Source organism: Salmo salar, chromosome ssa11 (genome assembly GCF_905237065.1).
Source record: "Salmo salar chromosome ssa11, Ssal_v3.1, whole genome shotgun sequence".
NCBI classification, from domain to species: domain Eukaryota; kingdom Metazoa; phylum Chordata; class Actinopteri; order Salmoniformes; family Salmonidae; genus Salmo; species Salmo salar.
Window position 1 is genome coordinate 105,772,544 of NC_059452.1, and position 27,857 is coordinate 105,800,400.

Consider the following 27,857-nt stretch of genomic DNA (forward strand, 5'->3'; position numbering starts at 1 on the left):
CACTCGTATCCAGTCACCTGTATGCCACTCGTATCCAGTCACCTGTATGCCACTCGTATCCAGTCACCTGTCTGCCACTCGTATCCAGTCACCTGTCTGCCACTCGTATCCAGTCACCTGTCTGCCACTCGTATCCAGTCACCTGTCACCTGTCAGCCACTCGTATCCAGTCACCTGTCACCTGTCAGCCACTCGTATCCAGTCACCTGTCAGCCACTCGTATCCAGTCACCTGTCTGCCACTCGTATCCAGTCACCTGTCTGCCACTCGTATCCAGTCACCTGTCTGCCACTCGTATCCAGTCACCTGTCTGCCACTCGTATCCAGTCACCTGTCTGCCACTCGTATCCAGTCACCTGTCTGCCACTCGTATCCAGTCACCTGTCTGCCACTTCGTAACCAGTCACCTGTCTGCCACTCGTATACTCGTATCCAGTCACCTGTCTGCCACTCGTATCCAGTCACCTGTCAGCCACTCGTATCCAGTCACTTGTCAGCCACTCGTATCCAGTCACCTGTCAGCCACTCGTATCCAGTCACCTGTCAGCCACTCGTATCCAGTCACCTGTCAGCCACTCGTATCCAGTCACCTGTCAGCCACTCGTATCCAGTCACCTGTCTGCCACTCGTATCCAGTCACCTGTCTGCCACTCGTATCCAGTCACCTGTCTGCCACTCGTATCCAGTCACCTGTCTGCCACTCGTATCCAGTCACCTGTCTGCCACTTCGTATCCAGTCACCTGTCTGCCACTCGTATCCAGTCACCTGTCAGCCACTTCGTATCCAGTCACCTGTCAGCCACTCGTATCCAGTCACCTGTCAGCCACTCGTATCCAGTCACCTGTCTGCCACTCGTATCCAGTCACCTGTCAAGCCACTCGTATCCAGTCACCTGTCAGCCACTCGTATCCAGTCACCTGTCAGCCACTCGTATCCAGTCACCTGTCAGCCACTCGTATCCAGTCACCTGTCTGCCACTCGTATCCAGTCACCTGTCTGCCACTTCGTATCCAGTCACCTGTCTGCCACTTCGTATCCAGTCACCTGTCAGCCACTCGTATCCAGTCACCTGTCTGTCACTCGTATCCAGTCACCTGTCACCTGTCTGCCACTCGTATCCAGTCACCTGTCAGCCACTCGTATCCAGTCACCTGTCAGCCACTCGTATCCAGTCACCTGTCAGCCACTCGTATCCAGTCACCTGTCAGCCACTCGTATCCAGTCACCTGTCAGCCACTCGTATCCAGTCACCTGTCAGCCACTCGTATCCAGTCACCTGTCAGCCACTCGTATCCAGTCACCTGTCTGCCACTCGTATCCAGTCACCTGTCTGCCACTCGTATCCAGTCACCTGTCTGCCACTCGTATCCAGTCACCTGTCTGCCACTCGTATCCAGTCACCTGTCTGCCACTCGTATCCAGTCACCTGTCTGCCACTCGTATCCAGTCACCTGTCTGCCACTCGTATCCAGTCACCTGTCTGCCACTCGTATCCAGTCACCTGTCTGCCACTCGTATCCAGTCACCTGTCTGCCACTCGTATCCAGTCACCTGTCTGCCACTCGTATCCAGTCACCTGTCTGCCACTCGTATCCAGTCACCTGTCTGCCACTCGTATCCAGTCACCTGTCTGCCACTCGTATCCAGTCACCTGTCTGCCACTCGTATCCAGTCACCTGTCTGCCACTCGTATCCAGTCACCTGTCTGCCACTCGTATCCAGTCACCTGTCTGCCACTCGTATCCTGTCACCTGTCTGCCACTCGTATCCTGTCACCTGTCTGCCACTCGTATCCAGTCACCTGTCTGCCACTCGTATCCAGTCACCTGTCTGCCACTCGTATCCAGTCACCTGTCTGCCACTCGTATCCAGTCACCTGTCTGCCACTCGTATCCAGTCACCTGTCTGCCACTCGTATCCAGTCACCTGTCTGCCACTCGTATCCAGTCACCTGTCTGCCACTCGTATCCAGTCACCTGTCTGCCACTCGTATCCAGTCACCTGTCTGCCACTCGTATCCAGTCACCTGTCTGCCACTCGTATCCAGTCACCTGTCTGCCACTCGTATCCAGTCACCTGTCAGCCACTCGTATCCAGTCACCTGTCAGCCACTTCGTATCCAGTCACCTGTCAGCCACTCGTATCCAGTCACCTGTCAGCCACTCGTATCCAGTCACCTGTCTGCCACTCGTATCCAGTCACCTGTCTGCCACTCGTATCCAGTCACCTGTCTGCCACTCGTATCCAGTCACCTGTCTGCCACTCGTATCCAGTCACCTGTCTGCCACTCGTATCCAGTCACCTGTCTGCCACTCGTATCCAGTCACCTGTCTGCCACTCGTATCCAGTCACCTGTCTGCCACTCGTATCCAGTCACCTGTCTGCCACTCGTATCCAGTCACCTGTCTGCCACTCGTATCCAGTCACCTGTCTGCCACTCGTATCCAGTCACCTGTCAGCCACTCGTATCCAGTCACCTGTCAGCCACTCGTATCCAGTCACCTGTCTGCCACTCGTATCCAGTCACCTGTCTGCCACTCGTATCCAGTCACCTGTCTGCCACTCGTATCCAGTCACCTGTCTGCCACTCGTATCCAGTCACCTGTCAGCCACTCGTATCCAGTCACCTGTCAGCCACTCGTATCCAGTCACCTGTCAGCCACTCGTATCCAGTCACCTGTCTGCCACTCGTATCCAGTCACCTGTCTGCCACTCGTATCCAGTCACCTGTCTGCCACTCGTATCCAGTCACCTGTCTGCCACTCGTATCCAGTCACCTGTCTGCCACTCGTATCCTGTCACCTGTCTGCCACTCGTATCCTGTCACCCTGTCAGCCACTCGTATCCAGTCACCTGTCAGCCACTCGTATCCAGTCACCTGTCTGCCACTCGTATCCAGTCACCTGTCTGCCACTCGTATCCTGTCACCTGTCTGCCACTTTCGTATCCTGTCACCTGTCTGCCACTCGTATCCTGTCACCTGTCTGCCACTCGTATCCTGTCACCTGTCTGCCACTCGTATCCTGTCACCTGTCTGCCACTCGTATCCAGTCACCTGTCTGCCACTCGTATCCAGTCACCTGTCTGCCACTCGTATCCAGTCACCTGTCTGCCACTCGTATCCAGTCACCTGTCTGCCACTCGTATCCAGTCACCTGTCTGCCACTCGTATCCAGTCACCTGTCTGCCACTTCGTATCCTGTCACCTGTCTGCCACTCGTATCCTGTCACCTGTCTGCCACTCGTATCCTGTCACCTGTCTGCCACTCGTATCCTGTCACCTGTCTGCCACTCGTATCCTGTCACCTGTCTGCCACTCGTATCCAGTCACCTGTCTGCCACTCGTATCCAGTCACCTGTATGCCACTCGTATCCAGTCACCTGTATGCCACTCGTATCCAGTCACCTGTCTGCCACTCGTATCCAGTCACCTGTCTGCCACTCGTATCCAGTCACCTGTCTGCCACTCGTATCCAGTCACCTGTCACATGTCAGCCACTCGTATCCAGTCACCTGTCACCTGTCAGCCACTCGTATCCAGTCACCTGTCAGCCACTCGTATCCAGTCACCTGTCTGCCACTCGTATCCAGTCACCTGTCTGCCACTCGTATCCAGTCACCTGTCTGCCACTCGTATCCAGTCACCTGTCTGCCACTCGTATCCAGTCACCTGTCTGCCACTCGTATCCAGTCACCTGTCTGCCACTCGTATCCAGTCACCTGTCTGCCACTCGTATCCAGTCACCTGTCTGCCACTCGTAACCAGTCACCTGTCTGCCACTCGTATACTCGTATCCAGTCACCTGTCTGCCACTCGTATCCAGTCACCTGTCAGCCACTCGTATCCAGTCACTTGTCTGCCACTCGTATCCAGTCACCTGTCAGCCACTCGTATCCAGTCACCTGTCAGCCACTCGTATCCAGTCACCTGTCAGCCACTCGTATCCAGTCACCTGTCTGCCACTCGTATCCAGTCACCTGTCTGCCACTCGTATCCAGTCACCTGTCTGCCACTCGTATCCAGTCACCTGTCTGCCACTCGTATCCAGTCACCTGTCAGCCACTCGTATCCAGTCACCTGTCAGCCACTCGTATCCAGTCACCTGTCTGCCACTCGTATCCAGTCACCTGTCTGCCACTCGTATCCAGTCACCTGTCAGCCACTCGTATCCAGTCACCTGTCTGCCACTCGTATCCAGTCACCTGTCACCTGTCAGCCACTCGTATCCAGTCACCTGTCAGCCACTCGTATCCAGTCACCTGTCAGCCACTCGTATCCAGTCACCTGTCAGCCACTCGTATCCAGTCACCTGTCAGCCACTCGTATCCAGTCACCTGTCTGCCACTCGTATCCAGTCACCTGTCTGCCACTCGTATCCAGTCACCTGTCTGCCACTCGTATCCAGTCACCTGTCTGCCACTCGTATCCAGTCACCTGTCAGCCACTCGTATCCAGTCACCTGTCTGCCACTCGTATCCAGTCACCTGTCACCTGTCTGCCACTCGTATCCAGTCACCTGTCAGCCACTCGTATCCAGTCACCTGTCAGCCACTCGTATCCAGTCACCTGTCTGCCACTCGTATCCAGTCACCTGTCACCTGTCAGCCACTCGTATCCAGTCACCTGTCACCTGTCAGCCACTCGTATCCAGTCACCTGTCAGCCACTCGTATCCAGTCACCTGTCTGCCACTCGTATCCAGTCACCTGTCACCTGTCTGCCACTCGTATCCAGTCACCTGTCTGCCACTCGTATCCAGTCACCTGTCTTCCACTCGTATCCAGTCACCTGTCAGCCACTCGTATCCAGTCACCTGTCTGCCACTCGTATCCAGTCACCTGTCTGCCACTCGTATCCAGTCACCTGTCTGCCACTCGTATCCAGTCACCTGTCAGCCACTCGTATCCAGTCACCTGTCAGCCACTCGTATCCAGTCACCTGTCAGCCACTCGTATCCAGTCACCTGTCAGCCACTCGTATCCAGTCACCTGTCAGCCACTCGTATCCAGTCACCTGTCAGCCACTCGTATCCAGTCACCTGTCAGCCACTCGTATCCAGTCACCTGTCAGCCACTCGTATCCAGTCACCTGTCAGCCACTCGTATCCAGTCACCTGTCAGCCACTCGTATCCAGTCACCTGTCAGCCACTCGTATCCAGTCACCTGTCTGCCACTCGTATCCTTTCACCTGTCAGCCACTCGTATCCTTTCACCTGTCAGCCACTCGTATCCAGTCACCTGTCAGCCACTCGTATCCAGTCACCTGTCAGCCACTCGTATCCAGTCACCTGTCTGCCACTCGTATCCAGTCACCTGTCTGCCACTCGTATCCAGTCACCTGTCAGCCACTCGTATCCAGTCACCTGTCAGCCACTCGTATCCAGTCACCTGTCAGCCACTCGTATCCAGTCACCTGTCTGCCACTCGTATCCAGTCACCTGTCAGCCACTCGTATCCAGTCACCTGTCAGCCACTCGTATCCAGTCACCTGTCAGCCACTCGTATCCAGTCACCTGTCAGCCACTCGTATCCAGTCACCTGTCAGCCACTCGTATCCAGTCACCTGTCAGCCACTCGTATCCAGTCACCTGTCAGCCACTCGTATCCAGTCACCTGTCAGCCACTCGTATCCAGTCACCTGTCAGCCACTCGTATCCAGTCACCTGTCTGCCACTCGTATCCAGTCACCTGTCAGCCACTCGTATCCAGTCACCTGTCTGCCACTCGTATCCTGTCACCTGTCTGCCACTCGTATCCTGTCACCTGTCTGCCACTCGTATCCAGTCACCTGTCGGCCACTCGTATCCAGTCACCTGTCGGCCACTCGTATCCAGTCACCTGTCTGCCACTCGTATCCAGTCACCTGTCTGCCACTCGTATCCAGTCACCTGTCTGCCACTCGTATCCAGTCACCTGTCTGCCACTCGTATCCAGTCACCTGTCTGCCACTCGTATCCAGTCACCTGTCACCTGTCTGCCACTCGTATCCAGTCACCTGTCACCTGTCTGCCACTCGTATCCAGTCACCTGTCTGCCACTCGTATCCAGTCACCTGTCAGCCACTCGTATCCAGTCACCTGTCAGCCACTCGTATCCAGTCACCTGTCAGCCACTCGTATCCAGTCACCTGTCAGCCACTCGTATCCAGTCACCTGTCAGCCACTCGTATCCAGTCACCTGTCTGCCACTCGTATCCAGTCACCTGTCTGCCACTCGTATCCAGTCACCTGTCTGCCACTCGTATCCAGTTACCTGTCTGCCACTCGTATCCTGTCACCTGTCAGCCACTCGTATCCAGTCACCTGTCAGCCACTCGTATCCAGTCACCTGTCAGCCACTCGTATCCAGTCACCTGTCAGCCACTCGTATCCAGTCACCTGTCTGCCACTCGTATCCAGTCACCTGTCACCTGTCTGCCACTCGTATCCAGTCACCTGTCAGCCACTCGTATCCAGTCACCTGTCTGCCACTCGTATCCAGTCACCTGTCTGCCACTCGTATCCAGTCACCTGTCTGCCACTCGTATCCAGTCACCTGTCTGCCACTCGTATCCAGTCACCTGTCTGCCACTCTTACCTTCCTACCTTCCTCTCACTCAGCCCGTCGCCATCATAAATCCAAAGGAAATATTTTTATAACAAGTTTGCTTGTGCTTAAAATGTCCTAAATCTCAAATCTGACATTCGTATAGTAAATTGTGTCTAGGCTACGTGTCCTACCCTCCCTAACCATTATCTCTCCCGACCAATGACGGAACTCAACTTAGCTTGGATCAGTCAAGTCATGCACAGCGTGTAATATATAAATGTGTGTGTGTGTGTGTGTGTGTGTGTGTGTGTGTGTGTGTGTGTGTGTGTGTGTGTGTGTGTGTGTGTGTGTGTGTGTGTGAGTTGTGCAAGCTTAGCCCAGGGGTTCTCAAACATTTTGGGGCCGGCACCCCTTCTGTGTCAGCAAATTCATCAGAGACCCCTTCATGATCAGAACACAACACGAGTGAAATTAAAATATAAAAAAAATAGCCTACAAGGACTTTTTCTATGACGTCTGCAGTACATGCCGTTTTCAAGCTAATATCCTGCAATTCTACAAAAAAATTCCCATGAGGCAGAGAGAAAACTTTCCAGTTTAAAAGCTTAAATTACAGTGCATTTATGTAAAAAAAATAAAATAAATGTATTGATGTTTAAAAAATTATAATTGGCATAGTACTGTGGAAACCAATATCCTTGTGATCCTCCCAGACTTATGTTGCCCAGGTTTCTATTTTGCCCTGTTTATCAAGTGTTGGAAAAACTTGTCAATAATCGTTTGTGTCTACTGAGATATCTACTGCAGCCCTCATCCTCCACATACAACACCTGTTCTGCCAGTCACATTCTGTTAAGGGTCCCCAAAGCAAACACATCCCTGGGTCGCTCGTCTTTTCAGTTCGCTGCAGCCAGCGACTGGAACGAGCTGCAACAAACACTCAAACTGGACAGTTTTATCTCCATCTCTTCATTCACAGACTCAATCATGGACACTCTTACTGACAGTTGTGGCTGCTTCCCGTGATGTATTGTTGTCTCTACCTTCTTGCCCTTTGTGCTGTCTGTGCCCAATAATGTTTGTACCATGTTTTGTGCTTCTACCATGTGCTGCTGTCATGTTGTGTTTCTACCATGTTGGTGTCATGTTGTGTTGCTACCATGTTGTGTTGCTACCATGTTGGTGTCATGTTGTGTTGCTACCATGTTGTTGTTGTGTTTCTACCATGCTGTGTTGTTGTCTTAGGTCTCTCTTCATGTAGTGTTGTGTTGTCTCTCTTGTTTTTTAAATCCCCGCAGGAGGCCTTTTGCCTTTTGGTAGGCCGTCATTGTAAATAAGAATTTGTTCTTAACTGACTTGCCTAGTTAAATAAAGGTTAAATAGGGGTTAAATAAAGGTTAAATAAACAATAAGAACATACATGGTAGATTAATAATAATATAATGTATTGTTATTGTATTACACAATTTTAACTTATTCCATGGATCCCTTGGCCAAAAGTAATTTAAGATGTACCTTTGAGAGCCCCTGGCCTAGCCTACATGGATGGCAGGTGTTCATGCTGTTAGTCAATGTCCCCTCAAACTCAACTCTGAACCTCCAAGCCAGTCCCACTGTGTATTTTCATTGTTCCCCTCTAATCAGCAACTGATTTAGACCTGGGACACCAGGTGGGTGCAATTAATTATCAGGTAGAACAGAAAACCATCAGGCCTCGTACTTCGTCGGGTAAGTGAGTTGAATACCCCTGGTTTATGAGATCAAATTGTATTTCCAACCTCTGATCTCATCGGAATTAAATAGGCGATGCCGTTTTCATCCCATTTCATGATACGATGAATTTTAAGTCAGTTGAATGTTTCCGTAACTCTTCCATATTAGAATAGAATATCGGGCGATTCCACAGTAACGTTGTGGCAAAAATCCAGCATGTAGTGTTCAGATTGCACCGGCTGTCAGGAAGAAGGAAGTACATTTGGCTCTTCAGTCTCTGTGGGAGAGCTCTCCATGTGGGCGCGGCAGTTTTGATGGTGTCTGTAACTCTGCAGAAGTCTTGTTTGTTTGCTGCGTGCTTAGTTTAGGAAGGTTTAGTCAAGTCAAATCGCCATGTACCACTCTACTACGAGTTCCTGCTGGGAACGTTCATTCCATGAATCTCATAGACTGTTAGCAACACTGTTGTGAAGCTTATTGTGATTTGCATGTATGCATGTATGTATGTATGTATGTATGTATGTATGTATGTATGTATGTATATATATATATATATATATATATATATATATATACATACACACTGCTCAAAAAAATAAAGGGAACACTTAAAGTCAATCACACTTCTGTGAAATCAAACTGTCCACTTAGGAAGCAACACTGATTGACAATAAATTTCACATGCTGTTGTGCAAAAGGAATAGACAACAGGTGGAAATTATAGGCAATTAGCAAGACACCCCCAATAAAGGAGTGGTTCTGCAGGTGGGGACCACAGACCACTTCTCAGTTCCTATGCTTCCTGGCTGATGTTTTGGTCACTTTTGAATGCTGGCGGTGCTTTCACTCTAGTGGTAGCATGAGACGGAGACTACAACCCACACAAGTGGCTCAGGTAGTGCAGCTCATCCAGGATGGCACATCAATGCGAGCAGTGGCAAGAAGGTTTGCTGTGTCTGTCAGCGTAGTGTCCAGAGCATGGAGGCGCTACCAGGAGACAGGCCAGTACATCAGGAGACGTGGAGGAGGCCGTAGGAGGGCAACAACCCAGCAGCAGGACCGCTACCTCCGCCTTTGTGCAAGGAGGAGCAGGAGGAGCACTGCCAGAGCCCTGCAAAATGACCTCCAGCAGGCCACAAATGTGCATGTGTCTGCTCAAACGGTCAGAAACAGACTCCATGAGGGTGGTATGAGGGCCCGACGTACACAGGTGGGGGTTGTGCTTACAGCCCAACACCGTGCAGGACGTTTGGCATTTGCCAGAGAACACCAAGATTGGCAAATTCGCCACTGGCGCCCTGTGCTCTTCACAGATGAAAGCAGGTTCACACTGAGCACATGTGACAGACGTGACAGAGTCTGGAGACGCCGTGGAGAACGTTCTGCTGCCTGCAACATCCTCCAGCATGACTGGTTTGGCGGTGGGTCAGTCATGGTGTGGGGTGGCATTTCTTTGGGGGGCCGCACAGCCCTCCATGTGCTCGCCAGAGGTAGCCTGACTGCCATTAGGTACCGAGATGAGATCCTCAGACCCCTTGTGAGACCATATGCTGGTCCGGTTGGCCCTGGGTTCCTCCTAATGCAAGACAATGCTAGACCTCATGTGGCTGGAGTGTGTCAGCAGTTCCTGCAAGAGGAAGGCATTGATGCTATGGACTGGGCCGCCCGTTCCCCAGACCTGAATCCAATTGAGCACATCTGGGACATCATGTCTCGCTCCATCCACCAACGCCACGTTGCACCACAGACTGTCCAGGAGTTGGCGGATGCTTTAGTCCAGGTCTGGGAGGAGATCCCTCAGGAGACCATCCGCCACCTCATCAGGAGCATGCCCAGGCGTTGTAGGGAGGTCATACAGGCACGTGGAGGCCACACACACTACTGAGCCTCATTTTGACTTGTTTTAAGGACATTACATCAAAGTTGGATCAGCCTGTAGTGTGGTTTTCCACTTTAATTTTGAGTGTGACTCCAAATCCAGACCTCCATGGGTTGATACATTGGATTTCCATTGATTATTTGTGTGTGATTTTGTTGTCAGCACATTCAACTATGTAAAGAAAAAAAGTATTTAATAAGATTATTTCATTCATTCAGATCTAGGATGTTATTTTAGTGTTCCCTTTATTTTTTTGAGCAGTGTATATATATATATACACACACACACACACAATCAAAAGTATGTGGACACCCCTTCAAATTAGTTGATTCGGCTATTCCAGCCACACCCTTTGCGGACAGGCGTATAAAATCAAGCACACAGACATGCAATCTCCATAGACAAACATTGGCAGTAGAATGGCCTCACTGAAGAGCTCAGTGACTTTCAACGTGGCACCATCATAGGATGCCACCTTTCCAACAAGTCAGTTCGTCAAATTTCTGCCCTGCTAGAGCCGCCCCGGTCAACTGTAAGTGCTGTTATTGTGAAGTAGAAACGTCTAGAAGCAACAACCGCTCAGCCGCGAAGTGGTCGGCCACACAAGCTCACAGAACTGGACCGTCAAGTGCTGAAGCTTGCAACACTCCATTGCAAAACTCACTACCAAGTTCCAAACTGCCTCTGGAAGCAACGTCAGAACAAGAACTATTCATCAGGAGCTTCATGAAATAGGAAATGGGTTTCTATGGACGAGCAGCCACACACAAGCCTAAGATCTCCATGCTCAACGCCTAGCATCGGCTGGAGTGGTGTAAAGCTCGCTGGAAACGTGTTCTCTGGAATGATGAATCACGCTTCACCATCTGGCAGTCTGATGGAGGAATCTGGGTTTGGCGAATGCCATGAGAACGCTACCTGCCCCACTGCATCGTGCCAACTGTAAAGTTTGGTGGTGGAGGAATAATGGTCTGGGGCTGTTTTTCATGGTTCGGGCCCCTTAGGTCCTGTGAAGGGAAATCTTAACGCTACAGCATACAATGACATTCTAGACGATTCTGTGCTTCCAACTTTATGGCAACAGTTTTGGGGAGGGCCCTTTCCTGTTTCAGCATGACAATTCCCCCGTGTACAAAGCGAGGTCCATACAGAAATGGTTTGTCAAGATCGTTGTGGAAGAATTTGACTGGCCTCCACAAAGCCCTGACCTCAACCCCATCGAATACCTTTGGGATGAATTGGAACGCCGACTGCGAGCCAGGCCTAATCACCCAACATCAGTGGCCGACTTTACTAATCCTCTCGTGGCTGAATGGAAGCAGCAATGTTTAAACTTTTTTTTTACAAATTGTATTTAACCTTTTATTTAACTAGGCAAGTTAGTTAAGAACAAATTCTTATTTACAATGACGGCCTACACCGGCCAAACTGTAACCAGGACCACACTGTGCCCTATGGGACTCCCCTATCACGGCCGGTTGTGATACAGCCCGGAATCGAACCAGTGTCTGTAGTGACGCCTCTAGCACTGTTATGCAGTGCCTTAGACCTTGCCTATGAGTCCCTCTAATCATTATTATTGTGTGAGGTATTATTGGTTACACCTGTCCTGTGACTAGCTATCTGGCCAACAGGCTACCCTCTAGTCTCCACTGGCTATCTGGCCAACAGGCTACCCTCTAGTCTCCACTGGCTACCTGGCCAACAGGCTACCCTCTAGTCTCCACTGGCTACCTGGCCAACAGGCTACCCTCTAGTCTCCACTATCTACCTGGCCAACAGACTACCCTCTAGTCTCCACTGGCTACCTGGCCAACAGGCTACCCTCTAGTCTCCACTATCTACCTGGCCAACAGACTACCCTCTAGTCTCCACTATCTACCTGGCCAACAGGCTACCCTCTAGTCTCCACTGGCTACCTGGCCAACAGGCTACCCTCTAGTCTCCACTGGCTACCTGGCCAACAGGCCAGGCTACCCTCTAGTCTCCACTGGCTATCTGGCCAACAGGCTACCCTCTAGTCTCCACTGGCTACCTGGCCAACAGGCTACCCTCTAGTCTCCACTGGCTACCTGGCCAACAGGCTACCCTCTAGTCTCCACTGGCTATCTGGCTACCTGGCCAACAGGCTACCCTCTAGTCTCCACTGGCTACCTGGCCAACAGGCTACCCTCTAGTCTTCACTGGCTACCTGGCCAACAGGCTACCCTCTAGTCTCCACTGGCTATCTGGCCAACAGACCAGGCTACCCTCTAGTCTCCACTGGCTATCTGGCTACCTGGCCAACAGGCTACCCTCTAGTCTCCACTGGCTACCTGGCCAACAGGCTACCCTCTAGTCTCCACTGGCTACCTGGCCAACAGGCTACCCTCTAGTCTCCACTGGCTACCTGGCCAACAGGCTACCCTCTAGTCACCACTGGCTACCTGGCCAACAGGCTACCCTCTAGTCTTCACTGGCTACCTGGCCAACAGGCTACCCTCTAGTCTCCACTGGCTATCTGGCCAACAGACCAGGCTACCCTCTAGTCTCCACTGGCTACCTGGCCAACAGGCTACCCTCTAGTCTTCACTGGCTACCTGGCCAACAGGCTACCCTCTAGTCTCCACTGGCTATCTGGCCAACAGACCAGGCTACCCTCTAGTCTCCACTGGCTATCTGGCTACCTGGCCAACAGGCTACCCTCTAGTCTCCACTGGCTACCTGGCCAACAGGCTACCCTCTAGTCTTCACTGGCTACCTGGCCAACAGGCTACCCTCTAGTCTCCACTGGCTATCTGGCCAACAGACCAGGCTACCCTCTAGTCTCCACTGGCTACCTGGCCAACAGGCTACCCTCTAGTCTTCACTGGCTACCTGGCCAACAGGCTACCCTCTAGTCTCCACTGGCTATCTGGCCAACAGACCAGGCTACCCTCTAGTCTCCACTGGCTATCTGGCTACCTGGCCAACAGGCTACCCTCTAGTCTCCACTGGCTATCTGGCTACCTGGCCAACAGGCTACCCTCTAGTCTCCACTGGCTACCTGGCCAACAGGCTACCCTCTAGTCTCCACTGGCTACCTGGCCAACAGGCTACCCTCTAGTCTCCACTGGCTATCTGGCTACCTGGCCAACAGGCTACCCTCTAGTCTCCACTGGCTACCTGGCCAACAGACCAGGCTACCCTCTAGTCTCCACTGGCTATCTGGCTACCTGGCCAACAGGCTACCCTCTAGTCTCCACTGGCTACCTGGCCAACAGGCTACCCTCTAGTCTCCACTAGCTACCTGGCTACCCTCTAGTCTCCACTAGCTACCTGGCTACCCTCTAGTCTCCACTGGCTACCTGGCTACCCTCTAGTCTCCACTGGCTATCTGGCTACCCTCTAGTCTCCACTAGCTACCTGGCCAACTGGCTACCCTCTAGTCTCCACTGGCTACCTGGCCAACAGGCTACCCTCTAGTCTCCACTAGCTACCTGGCCAACAGGCTACCCTCTAGTCTCCACTAGCTACCTGGCCAACAGGCTACCCTCTAGTCTCCACTGGCTACCTGGCCAACAGGCTACCCTCTAGTCTCCACTGGCTACCTGGCCAACAGGCTACCCTCTAGTCTCCACTGGCTATCTGGCTACCTGGCCAACAGGCTACCCTCTAGTCTCCACTGGCTACCTGGCCAACAGGCTACCCTCTAGTCTCCACTAGCTACCTGGCCAACTGGCTACCCTCTAGTCTCCACTGGCTACCTGGCCAACAGGCTACCCTCTAGTCTCCACTGGCTACCTGGCCAACAGGCTACCCTCTAGTCTCCACTGGCTACCTGGCCAACAGGCTACCCTCTAGTCTCCACTGGCTACCTGGCAACCCTCTAGTCTCCACTGGCTACCTGGCTACCCTCTAGTCTCCACTGGCTACCTGGCCAACAGACCAGGCTACCCTCTAGTCTCCACTGGCTACCTGGCCAACAGGCTACCCTCTAGTCTCCACTGGCTATCTGGCTACCTGGCCAACAGGCTACCCTCTAGTCTCCACTGGCTACCTGGCCAACAGGCTACCCTCTAGTCTCCACTGGCTACCTGGCCAACAGGCTACCCTCTAGTCTCCACTAGCTACCTGGCTACCCTCTAGTCTCCACTGGCTACCTGGCTACCCTCTAGTCTCCACTGGCTACCTGGCTACCCTCTAGTCTCCACTGGCTATCTGGCTACCCTCTAGTCTCCACTGGCTATCTGGCTACCCTCTAGTCTCCACTAGCTACCTGGCCAACTGGCTACCCTCTAGTCTCCACTGGCTACCTGGCCAACAGGCTACCCTCTAGTCTCCACTAGCTACCTGGCCAACAGGCTACCCTCTAGTCTCCACTGGCTACCTGGCCAACAGGCTACCCTCTAGTCTCCACTGGCTATCTGGCTACCCTCTAGTCTCCACTAGCTACCTGGCCAACTGGCTACCCTCTAGTCTCCACTAGCTACCTGGCCAACAGGCTACACTCTAGTCGGTCTCTTCTGCTGATGCGTGTCTAGTAGCAGTACTCTGTCTATCCTACTCTTCTCCTATCGGCAAGCGCCCCAACAAGAACCTTCACCCATCTTTAACAATATCGCGAAAACAGAATTACGCTTTGATTTAAAATGTAGACCAGACAACAACAACAAAAAACATTGATTTCAAAGTTTAACAAACTAACTCTTTGCACAAGGACTACCTTGAAGAATTTACACAGAACATTTCACAACAACACATTTAATGGAGATGCAGAAGCAAAGTTTTATAACAGAATCAGGATAAAAAATCTCCATACATTAAAAAAAAAATTAATACGACCACGTTAGATATCTGGTCCGTTTTATAACGCGACCACGTTAGATATCTGGTCCGTTTTATAACGCGACCACGTTAGATATCTGCTCCGTTTTATAACGCGACCACGTTAGATATCTGGTCCGTTTTATAACGCGACCACGTTAGATATCTGGTCCGTTTTATAACGCGACCACGTTAGATATCTGCTCCGTTTTATAACGCGACCACGTTAGATATCTGGTCCGTTTTATAACGCGACCACGTTAGATATCTGCTCCGTTTTATAACGCGACCACGTCAGATATCTGCTCCGTTTTATAACGCGACCACGTTAGATATCTGCTCCGTTTTATAACGCGACCACGTTAGATATCTGCTCCGTTTTATAACGCGACCACGTTAGATATCTGCTCCGAATTCAGATTCAAAGATGACCGCAGAAAGTATATATATTTTAGTTATTGAACTGCAGTAGATAAAGTTGATTTACATACGGTAACAGAATTGCATCATGGGTGCTTCAATCTATAGCTTAATTCCATATCTAGAGGACTTCTGATATCTCCAGGAGTTATAAATGTATGTATATATCTGTTGTGGTCTAGTACTGCTGACTGTCTTCCCAGCAGCCTTCTGCTGACTGTCTTCCCAGCAGCCTTTTGCTGACTGCTCATAACCTGCAGATGATAGTTGACACATCAACCACAATCAAGGGGGGGGGGGGGGACATGTGACTTGTTTTGGTAATCAGTGCAGGTATTGGAGTGCTCTTCACCTCCTCCTAGCCAATCAGTAATTAGTACAGGGAGGTGTGCTCTTCACCTCCTCCTAGCCAATCAGTAATTAGTACAGGGAGGTGTGCTCTTCATCTCTCCTAGCCAATCAGTAATTAGTACAGGGAGGTGTGCTCTTCATCTCCTCCTAGCCAATCAGTAATTAGTACAGGGAGGTGGGCTCTTCACCTCCTCCTAGCCAATCAGTAATTAGTACAGGGAGGTGGGCTCTTCATCTCCTCCTAGCCAATCAGTAATTAGTACAGGGAGGTGGGCTCTTCACCTCCTCCTAGCCAATCAGTAATTAGTACAGGGAGGTGGGCTCTTCATCTCTCCTAGCCAATCAGTAATTAGTACAGGGAGGTGGGCTCTTCACCTCCTCCTAGCCAATCAGTAATTATTACAGGGAGGTGTGCTCTTCATCTCCTCCTAGCCAATCAGTAATTAGTACAGGGAGGTGGGCTCTTCATCTCCTCCTAGCCAATCAGTAATTAGTACAGGGAGGTGGGCTCTTCATCTCCTCCTAGCCAATCAGGAATTAGTACAGGGAGGTGTGCTCTTCATCTCCTCCTAGCCAATCAGTAATTAGTACAGGGAGGTGTGCTCTTCACCTCCTCCTAGCCAATCAGTAATTAGTACAGGGAGGTGTGCTCTTCACCTCCTCCTAGCCAATCAGTAATTAGTAAAGGGAGGTGTGCTCTTCACCTCCTCCTAGCCAATCAGTAATTAGTACAGGGAGGTGTGCTCTTCATCTCCTCCTAGCCAATCAGTAATTAGTACAGGGAGGTGTGCTCTTCATCTCCTCCTAGCCAATCAGTAATTAGTACAGGGAGGTGTGCTCTTCACCTCCTCCTAGCCAATCAGTAATTAGTACAGGGAGATGTGCTCTTCATCTCTCCTAGCCAATCAGTAATTAGTACAGGGAGGTGTGCTCTTCATCTCCTCCTAGCCAATCAGTAATTAGTACAGGGAGGTGTGCTCTTCACCTCCTCCTAGCCAATCAGTAATTAGTACAGGGAGGTGGGCTCTTCACCTCCTCCTAGCCAATCAGTAATTAGTACAGGGAGGTGTGCTCTTCATCTCCTCCTAGCCAATCAGTAATTAGTACAGGGAGGTGTGCTCTTCACCTCCTCCTAGCCAATCAGTAATTAGTACAGGGAGGTGGGCTCTTCACCTCCTCCTAGCCAATCAGTAATTAGTACAGGGAGGTGTGCTCTTCATCTCCTCCTAGCCAATCAGTAATTAGTACAGGGAGGTGTGCTCTTCATCTCCTCCTAGCCAATCAGTAATTAGTACAGGGAGGTGGGCTCTTCACCTCCTCCTAGCCAATCAGTAATTAGTACAGGGAGGTGTGCTCTTCACCTCCTCCTAGCCAATCAGTAATTAGTACAGGGAGGTGTGCCCTTCACCTCCTCCTAGCCAATCAGTAATTAGTACAGGGAGGTGTGCTCTTCATCTCTCCTAGCCAATCAGTAATTAGTACAGGGAGGTGGGCTCTTCATCTCCTCCTAGCCAATCAGTAATTAGTACAGGGAGGTGTGCTCTTCACCTCCTCCTAGCCAATCAGTAATTAGTACAGGGAGGTGTGCTCTTCACCTCCTCCTAGCCAATCAGTAATTAGTACAGGGAGGTGTGCTCTTCATCTCCTCCTAGCCAATCAGTAATTAGTACAGGGAGGTGTGCTCTTCATCTCCTCCTAACCAATCAGTAATTAGTACAGGGAGGTGTGCTCTTCATCTCCTCCTAGCCAATCAGTAATTAGTACAGGGAGGTGTGCTCTTCATCTCCTCCTAACCAATCAGTAATTAGTACAGGGAGGTGTGCTCTTCATCTCCTCCTAGCCAATCAGTAATTAGTACAGGGAGGTGTGCTCTTCATCTCCTCCTAGCCAATCAGTAATTAGTACAGGGAGGTGTGCTCTTCATCTCCTCCTAACCAATCAGTAATTAGTACAGGGAGGTGTGCTCTTCATCTCCTCCTAGCCAATCAGTAATTAGTACAGGGAGGTGTGCCCTTCACCTCCTCCTAGCCAATCAGTAATTAGTACAGGGAGGTGGGCTCTTCACCTCCTCCTAGCCAATCAGTAATTAGTACAGGGAGGTGTGCTCTTCATCTCTCCTAGCCAATCAGTAATTAGTACAGGGAGGTGTGCTCTTCATCTCTCCTAGCCAATCAGTAATTAGTACAGGGAGGTGTGCTCTTCACCTCCTCCTAGCCAATCAGTAATTAGTACAGGGAGGTGGGCTCTTCACCTTCTCCTAGCCAATCAGTAATTAGTACAGGGAGATGTGCTCTTCACCTCCTCCTAGCCAATCAGTAATTATTACAGGGAGATGTGCTCATTTCTATCACCAGTCTCATTTCTATCACCAGTCTCATTTCTATCACCAGTCTATCACCAGTCTCATTTCTATCACCAGTCTATCACCAGTCTCATTTCTATCACCAGTCTATCACCAGTCTCATTTCTATCACCAGTCTATCACCAGTCTCATTTCTATCACCAGTCTATCACCAGTCTCATTTCTATCACCAGTCTATCACCAGTCTCATTTCTATCACCAGTCTATCACCAGTCTCATTTCTATCACCTGTCTATCACCAGTCTCATTTCTATCACCTGTCTATCACCAGTCTCATTTCTATCACCAGTCTATCACCAGTCTCATTTCTATCACCTGTCTATCACCAGTCTCATTTCTATCACCAGTCTCCTCAAACCTACACACCCAGATGGTAGGGGCTGAGCTCTTTCTCCCACTACTCTCTCCTCTTATCTCCTATCATCTCTCCCTTCTGCTAAATCCTTCTCCATCATGTCTCCTGATTCTGCCTCTTTGACCCTACTCTCCTCCCTTTCCGCATTCTATGACTCACACTGTTCCCGTTCCTTCCTCCCCTCCTGCTCCGTGGCTGAGTGACTCATTGCGAGCTTACAGAACAGGGCTGCGGGCAGCTGAGCGAAAAATGGAGAAAAACTAAACTTCTGGAGGACCTACCATCCTTCCACTCCCTCCTCTCTACCTCTATCTGCTGCTAAAGTCACTTTCTACAAATCTAAATTTCAAGCTTCTGCCTCTAATCCTAGGAAACATATTTTCCACCTTCTCCTCCCTCCTAAATCCTCCACCCCTTCTGCAGGAGACTTTGCCAACCACTTTGAAAAGGTTGACAACATCCGCTTTCAATTCACTCAGCATATTGAGTCCACTGGTCTCACTCACACATAACTACCCTACGCCTTAAGTTCTTTCTCCCCTCTCTTTCCAGATGACATCCTGTGACTAGTGAGGTCTGCCTGCTCGACCCGCCCCCCCCCCCCCCATCCCCTCCTCCAGACCATCTCTGGAGACCTTTCTCCCATTCCTCACTTCCCTCATCAGCTCATCCCTGACCACTGGCTCTGTCCTCTCCAACTTCAAAATGGCTGGAGTCCCTCCCATCAAGATACCAAAACCTCTGATGTCAAACTACAGTATCACTTTCTATTCTTTCCAAAACACAATGAGCGTGCAGAGACTGACCAACACTCTCGTTATCTCTCTCAGAACCAGTCGGGCTACAAGACAGGTCACTTAACCGAGACTGCTCTCCTCTTGTGTCACGGAGGCTCTCCGCACTGCCAAAGCAGACTCTTTATGCTCTGTTCTCATCCTCCTAAATCTATCCGCTGCCTCCCGACACCGTGAACCATGATCCTCTTCTCCACCATCTCAGAGCTGGATGTCTTTGGGCTCTGCACACTCTCGGATTGCATCCTACCCGGCAGGCCGCTCCTACCAGGTGACGTGGAGAGGATCTGTCTCTGCACCACGTACTCTCACTACTGGTGTCCCCCAGGGCTTGGTTCTAGGCCTTCTCCTCTTCTCTCTATACACAAAGTCGCTTGACTCTGTCATCCTCACATGGTCTCTCCTATCATTGCTTTGCGGATGACACAACTACTTTCCTCCCCCCCCCCCTTCTGAAACCCAGTGGCAACATGCATCTCTGCGTGCCTGGCAGATACCTCTGCTTGGATGTCGGCGAAGAGCCTTGGCGTGACCCTGGACAACACCCTGTCGTTCGCTGCAAACATCAAAGCAGTGACTCGCTAGTGCAGGTTTATGGTCTACAACATCCTTAGAGTACAACATCCTTAGAGTACGACCCTACCTCACACAGGAAGACCCTACCTCACACAGGAAGACCCTACCTCACACAGGAAGCAGCACCGGTTCTTATCCAGGCATTTGTCATCTCCTCCAGTCTGGACTACTACAACTATCTGTTGGTTGGGCTCTGCCATCAAACCCTTGCAACTTACCCAGAACGCTGCAACCCGCCTGGTGTTCAACCTTCCCAAGTTCTCCCATGTCACCCTGCTCCTCCTCACACTCCACTGGCTTTCAATCAAATCTCGCATCTACTACAAGTCCATGATTCTTTCCTACGGAGCAGCAAGATGAACTCACGCTATGCCCAAATACTCCGTTTTGGTCCTCCCACCCCTACAGGATGTCAGCTCCCACTCAGCCCAGTCAAAGCTCTTCTCTGTCCTGGTACCCCAATGGTGGAACCAGCTTCCTCCTGAAGCTAGGACAGCAGAGTCCCTGCCCATCTTCTGAAAACATCTGACCCCACCCCCCCTTCAGAGGATCTTAAATAGTCCCACAACACCCCCTCCTTACCCCCAAAATAAAATTATGTTCCATTAACTAACACTTCACTTTTCTCCTCTTACCAGCTCTGGCTGTACTTTATTGAAGAAAAATGTAAATACTGTGATATGTGTTTGTCTTACCTAGCTATCTGGAGATGAATGTACTGACTGGTGTGGCTGTCTCACCTAGCTAGCTGAAGATGAATGTACTGACTATGACTGATGTGGCTCTCACCTAGCTATCTGGAGATGAATGTACTGACAATGACTGGTCCACCTAGCTATCTGGAGATGAATGGACTGACTATGACTGTTCCACCTAGCTATCTGGAGATGAATGGACTGACTATGACTGGACCACCTAGCTATCTGGAGATGAATGTACTAGAGGTCGACCGATTAATCGGAATGGCCGACTAATTAGGGCCGATTTTCAAGTTTTCATAACAATCGGTATTTTTGGACGCCGATTTAAAAAAAATAAATATATATATAGTTTTTTTTAATAAACACCTTTATTTAACTAGGCAAGTCAGATTAAGAAAACATTCTTATTTTCAATGAGGCCTAGGAACGGGGGTTAACTGCCTTGTTCAGGGGGGAATCTTAACATAATCACTAGTTAACTACACATGGTTGATGATATTACTAGTTTATCTAACCTGTCCTGCGTTGCATATAATCGATGCGGTGCCTGTTAATTTCTCATCGAATCACAGCCTACTTCGACAAACGGGTGATTTAACAAGCGCATTTGCGAAAAAAGCACTGTCGTTGCACCAATGTACCATAAACATCAATGCCTTTCTTTAAAATCAATACACAAGTATATATTTTTAAACCTTATTTCTGTGTGTTTATTATATTATAATTAAGTCTATGATTTGATAGAGCAGTCTGAGCGGTGGTAGGCACCAGCAGGCTCGTAAGCATTCATTCAAACAGCACTTTCGTGCGTTTTGCCAGCAGCTCTTCGCAATGCATTACGCTGTTTATGACTTCAAGCCTGTCAAGTCCCAAGATTAGGCTGGTGTAACCGATGTGAAATGGCTAGCTAGTTAGCCGGGTGCGCGCTAATAGCGTTTCAAACGTCACTCGCTCTGAGACTTGGAGTAGTTGTTCCCCTTGCTCTACATGGGTAACGCTGCTTCGAGGGTGGCTGTTGTCGACGTGTTCCTGGTTCGAGCCCAGGTAGGAGCGAGGAGAGGGACGGAAGCTATACTGTTACACTGGCAATACTAAAGTGCCTATAAGAACATCCAATAGTCAAAGGTATATGAAATACAAATCGTATAGAGAGAAATAGTCCTATAATTCCTATAATAACTACAACCTAAAACTTCTTACCTGGGAATATTGAAGACTCATGTTAAAAGGAACCACCAGCTTTCATATGTTCTGAGCAAGGAACTTAAACGTTAGCTTTCTTACATGGCACATATTGCACTTTTACTTTCTTCTCCAAGACTTTTGTTTTTGCATTATTTAAGCCAAATTGAACATGTTTCATTATTTATTTGAGGCTAAATTGATTTTATTGATGTATTATATTAACTTAAAATAAGTGTTCATTCAGTATTGTTGTAATTGTCATTATTACAAATAAATAAAATAAAAGCGTTAAATCGGCCGATTTAATCGGTATCGGCTTTTTTTGGTCCTCCAATAATTGGTATCGGCGTTGAAAAACCATCATCAGTCGACCTCTAGAATGTACTGACTAAGTCACTGTGGATAAGAGTATCATGAAAAGGTAAACAAAGGTAGAAATATGCAATATCCCTTATTTAGCATATTTGAGTATTATTCTAATACACTCCGGCCCCCAAACAACATGACCACATTTCGTTGGTCCGGGCCAGACCCCATCTGAACCAATCATAGACGTCTATGTTTTACCATTTTTGTACAGTACATTATGCTCTACTGTAGTGTTCTGTACGGTCTATGATTGGTTCAGATTTGGTCCGGCTAGGGTGAACTGAGTAAATGTCAACTACTTTTCAATGGCTGTCCGGTGTCGGTCTGTGCTTGTTACAGAGTAAATGGAAAGAGGGTAGGTGTCAGTAAGACCTGGGATATGTGACATTAACATTTAAAAAAATAAAAAATATCCAATATAAAATGTGTTTATTATTTGTCAAGGAGTCTTTACTACTTGTATTTCTAATACCTTTTTTAAATAATTTTTCTGGTAGATGTTGTCGAAGACCACTTTTCAATCTGTTTGACAAGAAATCAAGACCTTTACTTATTCTACCCTTTTTTTTAGAATGGAAATTGAAAAAAATATATATATATATATTTTTAAAAAGTGTAGTTTTGAATATTTATTTCTAAAATACACTTAGTTTTCATTTGAGAATAAAGAATCCTTTTTACACAGGTGTCAACTGTTTTTGTCAAATCAACAAATCTGTAACAATGTCGGGGTGAGTTTGGTCACACCCTGTCTAGCCGACGTCTGGCATATGTTTCAAAACTAGACTTCATGTTAACTAGTGTTACCGTAGAACTACCTTTCCCATAGCACGTTGTCACATAACGTAAGTGATATTTCCAATAATGGACATCGTTTAATAATGTGACGACAAAAACACAACAAATGTAAGATTGTATAGCCTAAACACTGACAAATCAACCAATGTCAAAACAACTCAACTTTGTGATCAACTACGAGATCTGACGCTTCATGCGTTTCCCAAACAGTAGAACTATAAATTGAACTAACCTGACATTGGTTCTCCTAGGAACGAACGACGGCGAGCTGAAATCCTGAACAGGTTTATGAGGCTGACATATTATTCAGTGTGAAAAGACTCCGAACACAGTTTAATTAAACCTCGGGACGGCAACTTTCGACTGTTGTTGACAACTGTAAATGACCGTAGTCAACTCTGCTGAACCACAGTCATATGACTTTTCTAACTAGTATTCTGCCAGAAGCGAAAAAAGGATGACGTCACGTTGTATGGTAATAAGGGAGGAACCTTCAAAATAAAAGCTTGCGTTTCTAAATATTGCAACGTGAATAACTCATTCAAAACATATTGAATTTGAATCAATGGGCACTTTTATTGTAACAAGAAGAAAAGCCAATGAGTAATTTCTGAAAAAAAGGATGGTTTAAAAAAAAAAGACCAATAATGGAAAAATGTACTATGTTGAGTTTGAGTTGAGTTTATTTGATTTTTACAGAGACACTGGTATTTTGAGAATCTAAAGATGAAGATAACTTTTCGACCTGTCTCGGCTAAAGTGACGTGAGAAATACTCAGTAGGGTACTACTACTAAACAAAGACAGTTCGTTTTGGAAGGGGACTGTGTTGCCAGGCCTGCTGCTGGCTTTTAAAGGGGAATTTTACCCTGTCTCTGCCATGGCATATAGTCAATGTTGCTATGACATAATGTCCTAGCAACATTATGTTTTTGGACATTAACAACACAATTATCCAAATCACAAGCTACAACTGGCACATTTTCATTTCACTGGTAGAATCGGGAAGTTTCAACTTCCCTGTGTATTCGTCTGCTCATAGTGATCATAGCGTAATGCTGTGGATACCGCCCCCGCTAGGTACATGGGGACGTGCCCACAAACTTGGATAATGATGTTGTTTACTTCGATCGACCAACACACAGTCATCTCAGAAACTTCTCTATGCATTTCTTTTTTTTAAGCGTTTGTTTTTTCACTAACGTTTATCATCATGCCTGTGTGGTTTTCTATGCCTGGCGGTGTTAATTACAAACAAGAGTGAAAATGAGTTATCTTTCACAGTTCTACCTACCAGAAATGTACCCTGATGCTGCCAGTTGTTTCAAATCAAATCAAATTGTATTGTATTGGTCACATACACATGGTTAGTAGACGTTAATGTGAGTGTAGCGAAATTCTTGTGCTTCTAGTTCCGACAGTGCAGCAATATCTAACAAGTAATCTAACAATTCCACAACTACCTAATACACACAAATCTAAGTAAAGGAATGGAATAAGAATATATACATATAAATATATGGATGAGTGATGACAGAGAGGCATAGGCAAGATGCAGTAGATAAAATACATAAAATACAGTATAAACATATGAGATGAGTAATGCAAGATATGTAAACATTGTTTAAAGTGGCATTATTAAAGTTACTAGTGATCCATTTATTAAAGTGGCTAGAGATTTGAGTAAGTATGTTGGCAGCAGCCTCTCTGTGTTAGTGATGGCTCTTTTACAGTCTGACGGCCTTGAGACAGAAGTTATTTTTCAGTCTCTCGGTCCCAGCTTTGACGCACCTGTACTGACCTCGCCTTCTGGATGGTAGCAGGGTGAACAGGCAGTGGCTTGGGTGGTGGTTGTTCTTGATTAACTTTTTGACCTTCCTGTGACATCGGGTGCTGTAGGTGTCATGGAGGGCAGGTAGTTTGCCCCCAGTGATGCGTTGTGCAGACCGCACCCCCCTCTGGAGAGCCCTGCGGTTGTGGGCGGTGCAGTAGCCGTACCAGGCGGTGATACAGCCAAACAGGATGCTCTCAATTGTGCATCTGTAAAAGTTTGTGAGGGTTTTAGGTGACAGGAGGCTGAATAAATTTGGCTTGACTGTCTGTGTGGGTGGACCATTTCAGTTTGTCCGTGACGTGTACACAGAGGAACTTAAAACTGTGGATAGGGGAGGTGATCCCTCTGCTGTTTCCTGAAGTCCACTATCATCTCCTTTGTTTTGTTGACGTTGAGTGAGAGGTTATTTTCCTGACACCACACTCCGAGAGCCCACACCTCCTCCCTGTAGGCTGTCTCGTCATTGTTGGTAATCAAGCCTATTACTGTTGTGTTGTCTGCAAACTTGATGATTGAGTTGGAGGCGTGCATGGCCATGCAGTCATGGGTGAGCAGGGAGTACAGGAAGGGGTTGAGCATGCACCCTTGTGGGGCCCCAGTGTTGAGGATCAGCGAAGTGGAGATGTTGTTTCCTACCTTTACCACCTGGGGGGTGGCCCGTCAGAAAGTCCAGGTCCCAATTGCACAGGGCGGGGTTGAGACCCAGCGCCTCAAGCTTAATGATGCGCTTGGAGGGTACTATGGTGTTGAATGCTGAGCTGTGGTAAATGAACAGTATTCTTACATAGGTATTCCTCTTGTCCAGATGGGTTAGGGCAGTGTGCAGTGTGATGCCGATTGCACTGTCCTTGGACCTATTGGAGCGGGAAGCAAATTGAAGTGGGTCTAGGGTGCCAGGTAAAATAGAGGTGATATGATCCTTGACTAGTCTCTCAAAGCACTTCATGATGACAGAAGTGAGTGCTACTGGGCGACAGTCATTTAGTTCAGTTACCTTTGCCTTCTTGGGTACAGGAACAATGGTGGCCATCTTGAAGCATGTGGTTGACAACAGACTGGGATAGGGAGAGATTGAATATGTCTGTAAACACACCAGCCAGCGGGTATGCGCATGTTCTGAGGATGTGGCTAGGGATCCTGTCTGGGCCGGCATCCTTGCAAGGGTTAACATGTTTAAATGTCTTACTCACATCGGCCACGGAGAAGGAGAGCTCACAGTCCTTGCTAGCGGGCCACGTCGATGGCACTGTATTATCCTCAAAGCGGGCAAAGAAGGTGTTTAGTTTGTCTGGGAGCAAGACTTCGGTGTCCGTGATGCGGCTGGTTTTCCTTTTGTAGTCCATGATTGTCTGTAGACCCTGCCACATACCTCTCGTGTCTGAGCCGTTGAATTGCGACCCCACTTCGTCCCTATACCCACATTTTGCTTGTTTGATTGCCTTGCGGAGGGAATAACTACACTGTTTGTATTCGGCCATATTCCCAGTCACATTTCCATGGTTAAATGAGGTGGTTCGCGCTTTCAGTTTTGCACGAATGCCGCCATCTATCCACGGTTTCTGGTTAGGGTAGGTTTTTATAGTCACAGTGGGTATAACATCTCCTATATACTTCCTTATAAACTCACTCACCAAATCAGCGTATACGTCAATGTTATTCTCTGAGGCTACCCATAACATATCCCAGTCCGCATGATCAAAAGCATGGATTCCAATTGGTCAGACCAGCATTGAATAGTCCTTAGCACGGGTGCTTCCTGTTTGAGTTTCTGCCTATAGGAAGGGAGGAGCAAAATGGAGTCGTGGTCAGATTTGCCGAAAGGAGTACGGGGAAGGGCCTTGTATGCATCGTGGAAGTTAGAGTAGCAGTGATCCAGAGTTTTTCAGAGTTTTCCAATCAATATGCTGGTAGAATTTAGGTAGCGTTGTTCTCAAATTAGCTTTGTTAAAGTCCTCAGCTACAATAAATGCAGCCTCAGGATATATGGTTTCCAGTTTGCATAAAGTCCAGTGAAGTTCCTTGAGGGCCGTCGTGGTATCGGCTTGAGGGGCGGGGACATACATGGCTGTGACAGTAACGGAAGATAATCATCTTGGGAGATAATACAGTCGGCATTTGATTGTGAGGAATTCTAGGTCAGGTGAACAAAAGGACTTGAATTCCTGAATGTTGTTACAATCAGACCATGAGTGGTTAATCATGAAACAAACACCCCCGCCATTCTTCTTCTTCCTGTCGGCGTGACGCACCAAGAATCCAGGTGGCTTTACCGACTCCGACAGCATATCCCGAGAAAGCCATGTTTACGTGAAACAGAGTATTCTGTTATTGCTTTGTTAGTATATGCTATATGCTTCCTTAACATGTTTCTATGTCGGGAATGCCTCCTTCTGTAATCCGATGTTACATACTTCACACAGTCTGTCCTTTGGCATAGTTCTGTTTACCTTTATGTTCAGCCATGAGGGAAAATCTACCCATTGCTTTCTATGGCCCAAGACGGCTGCCAGTCATGTCATTCTATATCCTTTCCTAAAATGGCCGACCAGTGACATCCTCACAACCCGGTCACTTCCTGATATGGTCATAGCCACATCCAACATGGCCGCTTGTTAGCATCCTAGCCTTTGTAGCCGCCAACACTGATGATAACTTGCCGTTACTGTCTATACTACTCTGTGCTTTTCCCTATAGCCTTAGGCCTACTAGCCCTTGGTCTGCTAGCCTAGCATGCTAGCTCCCCCTGAACATATCGTATACTATGCTAGTCACTAATTGCATTGTGTTTTATACTGCCTATGCTATTCTAGCCCTTACTACAGTATGCCATCATTTGGGTTATGTAGCCTGTACACCTGCGTTACTGCTCTGTAGCAGTTTAGCCTACTAGCCCCTGTGTATATTTATTACCAGCCAATAATATTAACATGCTAGCACCGCTAACGCTACTATAGCCATTACAATCGTGTGCTAGCTCACTGCTGCTTTGTTTATATTGCATCACTGCTATTACTGCTTTATAGCCAACACTGCCGTCATACTGTTGTAATATATATATCCCCTGTTCCTTCTGTCCAACAGAAAATCACTATTCCCTACCATCAGTCCTCAGTGCCGTGTGTGTGTGTGTGTGTGTGTGTGTGTGTGTGTGTGTGTGTGTGTGTGTGTGTGTGTGTGCGTGTGCGTGTGCGTGTGTGTGTGTGTAAA

General features: G+C 48.5%; 1 protein-coding gene across 2 annotated transcripts in view; it reads right to left on the reverse strand.

Annotated features, from left to right (window-relative positions):
• LOC106596432 (transcription regulator protein BACH1) overlaps positions 1-23,251 on the reverse strand; it is a 44,879-nt gene extending 21,628 nt beyond the window's left edge. For both annotated transcript variants that reach the window (XM_045690251.1, XM_045690250.1), the window contains exon 1: positions 23,050-23,251. The gene's annotated coding sequence lies outside the window, so the exon portion shown is untranslated. The remainder of the gene's footprint in view (positions 1-23,049) is intronic.
• Between the last annotated feature and the right edge of the window lie 4,606 nt (positions 23,252-27,857).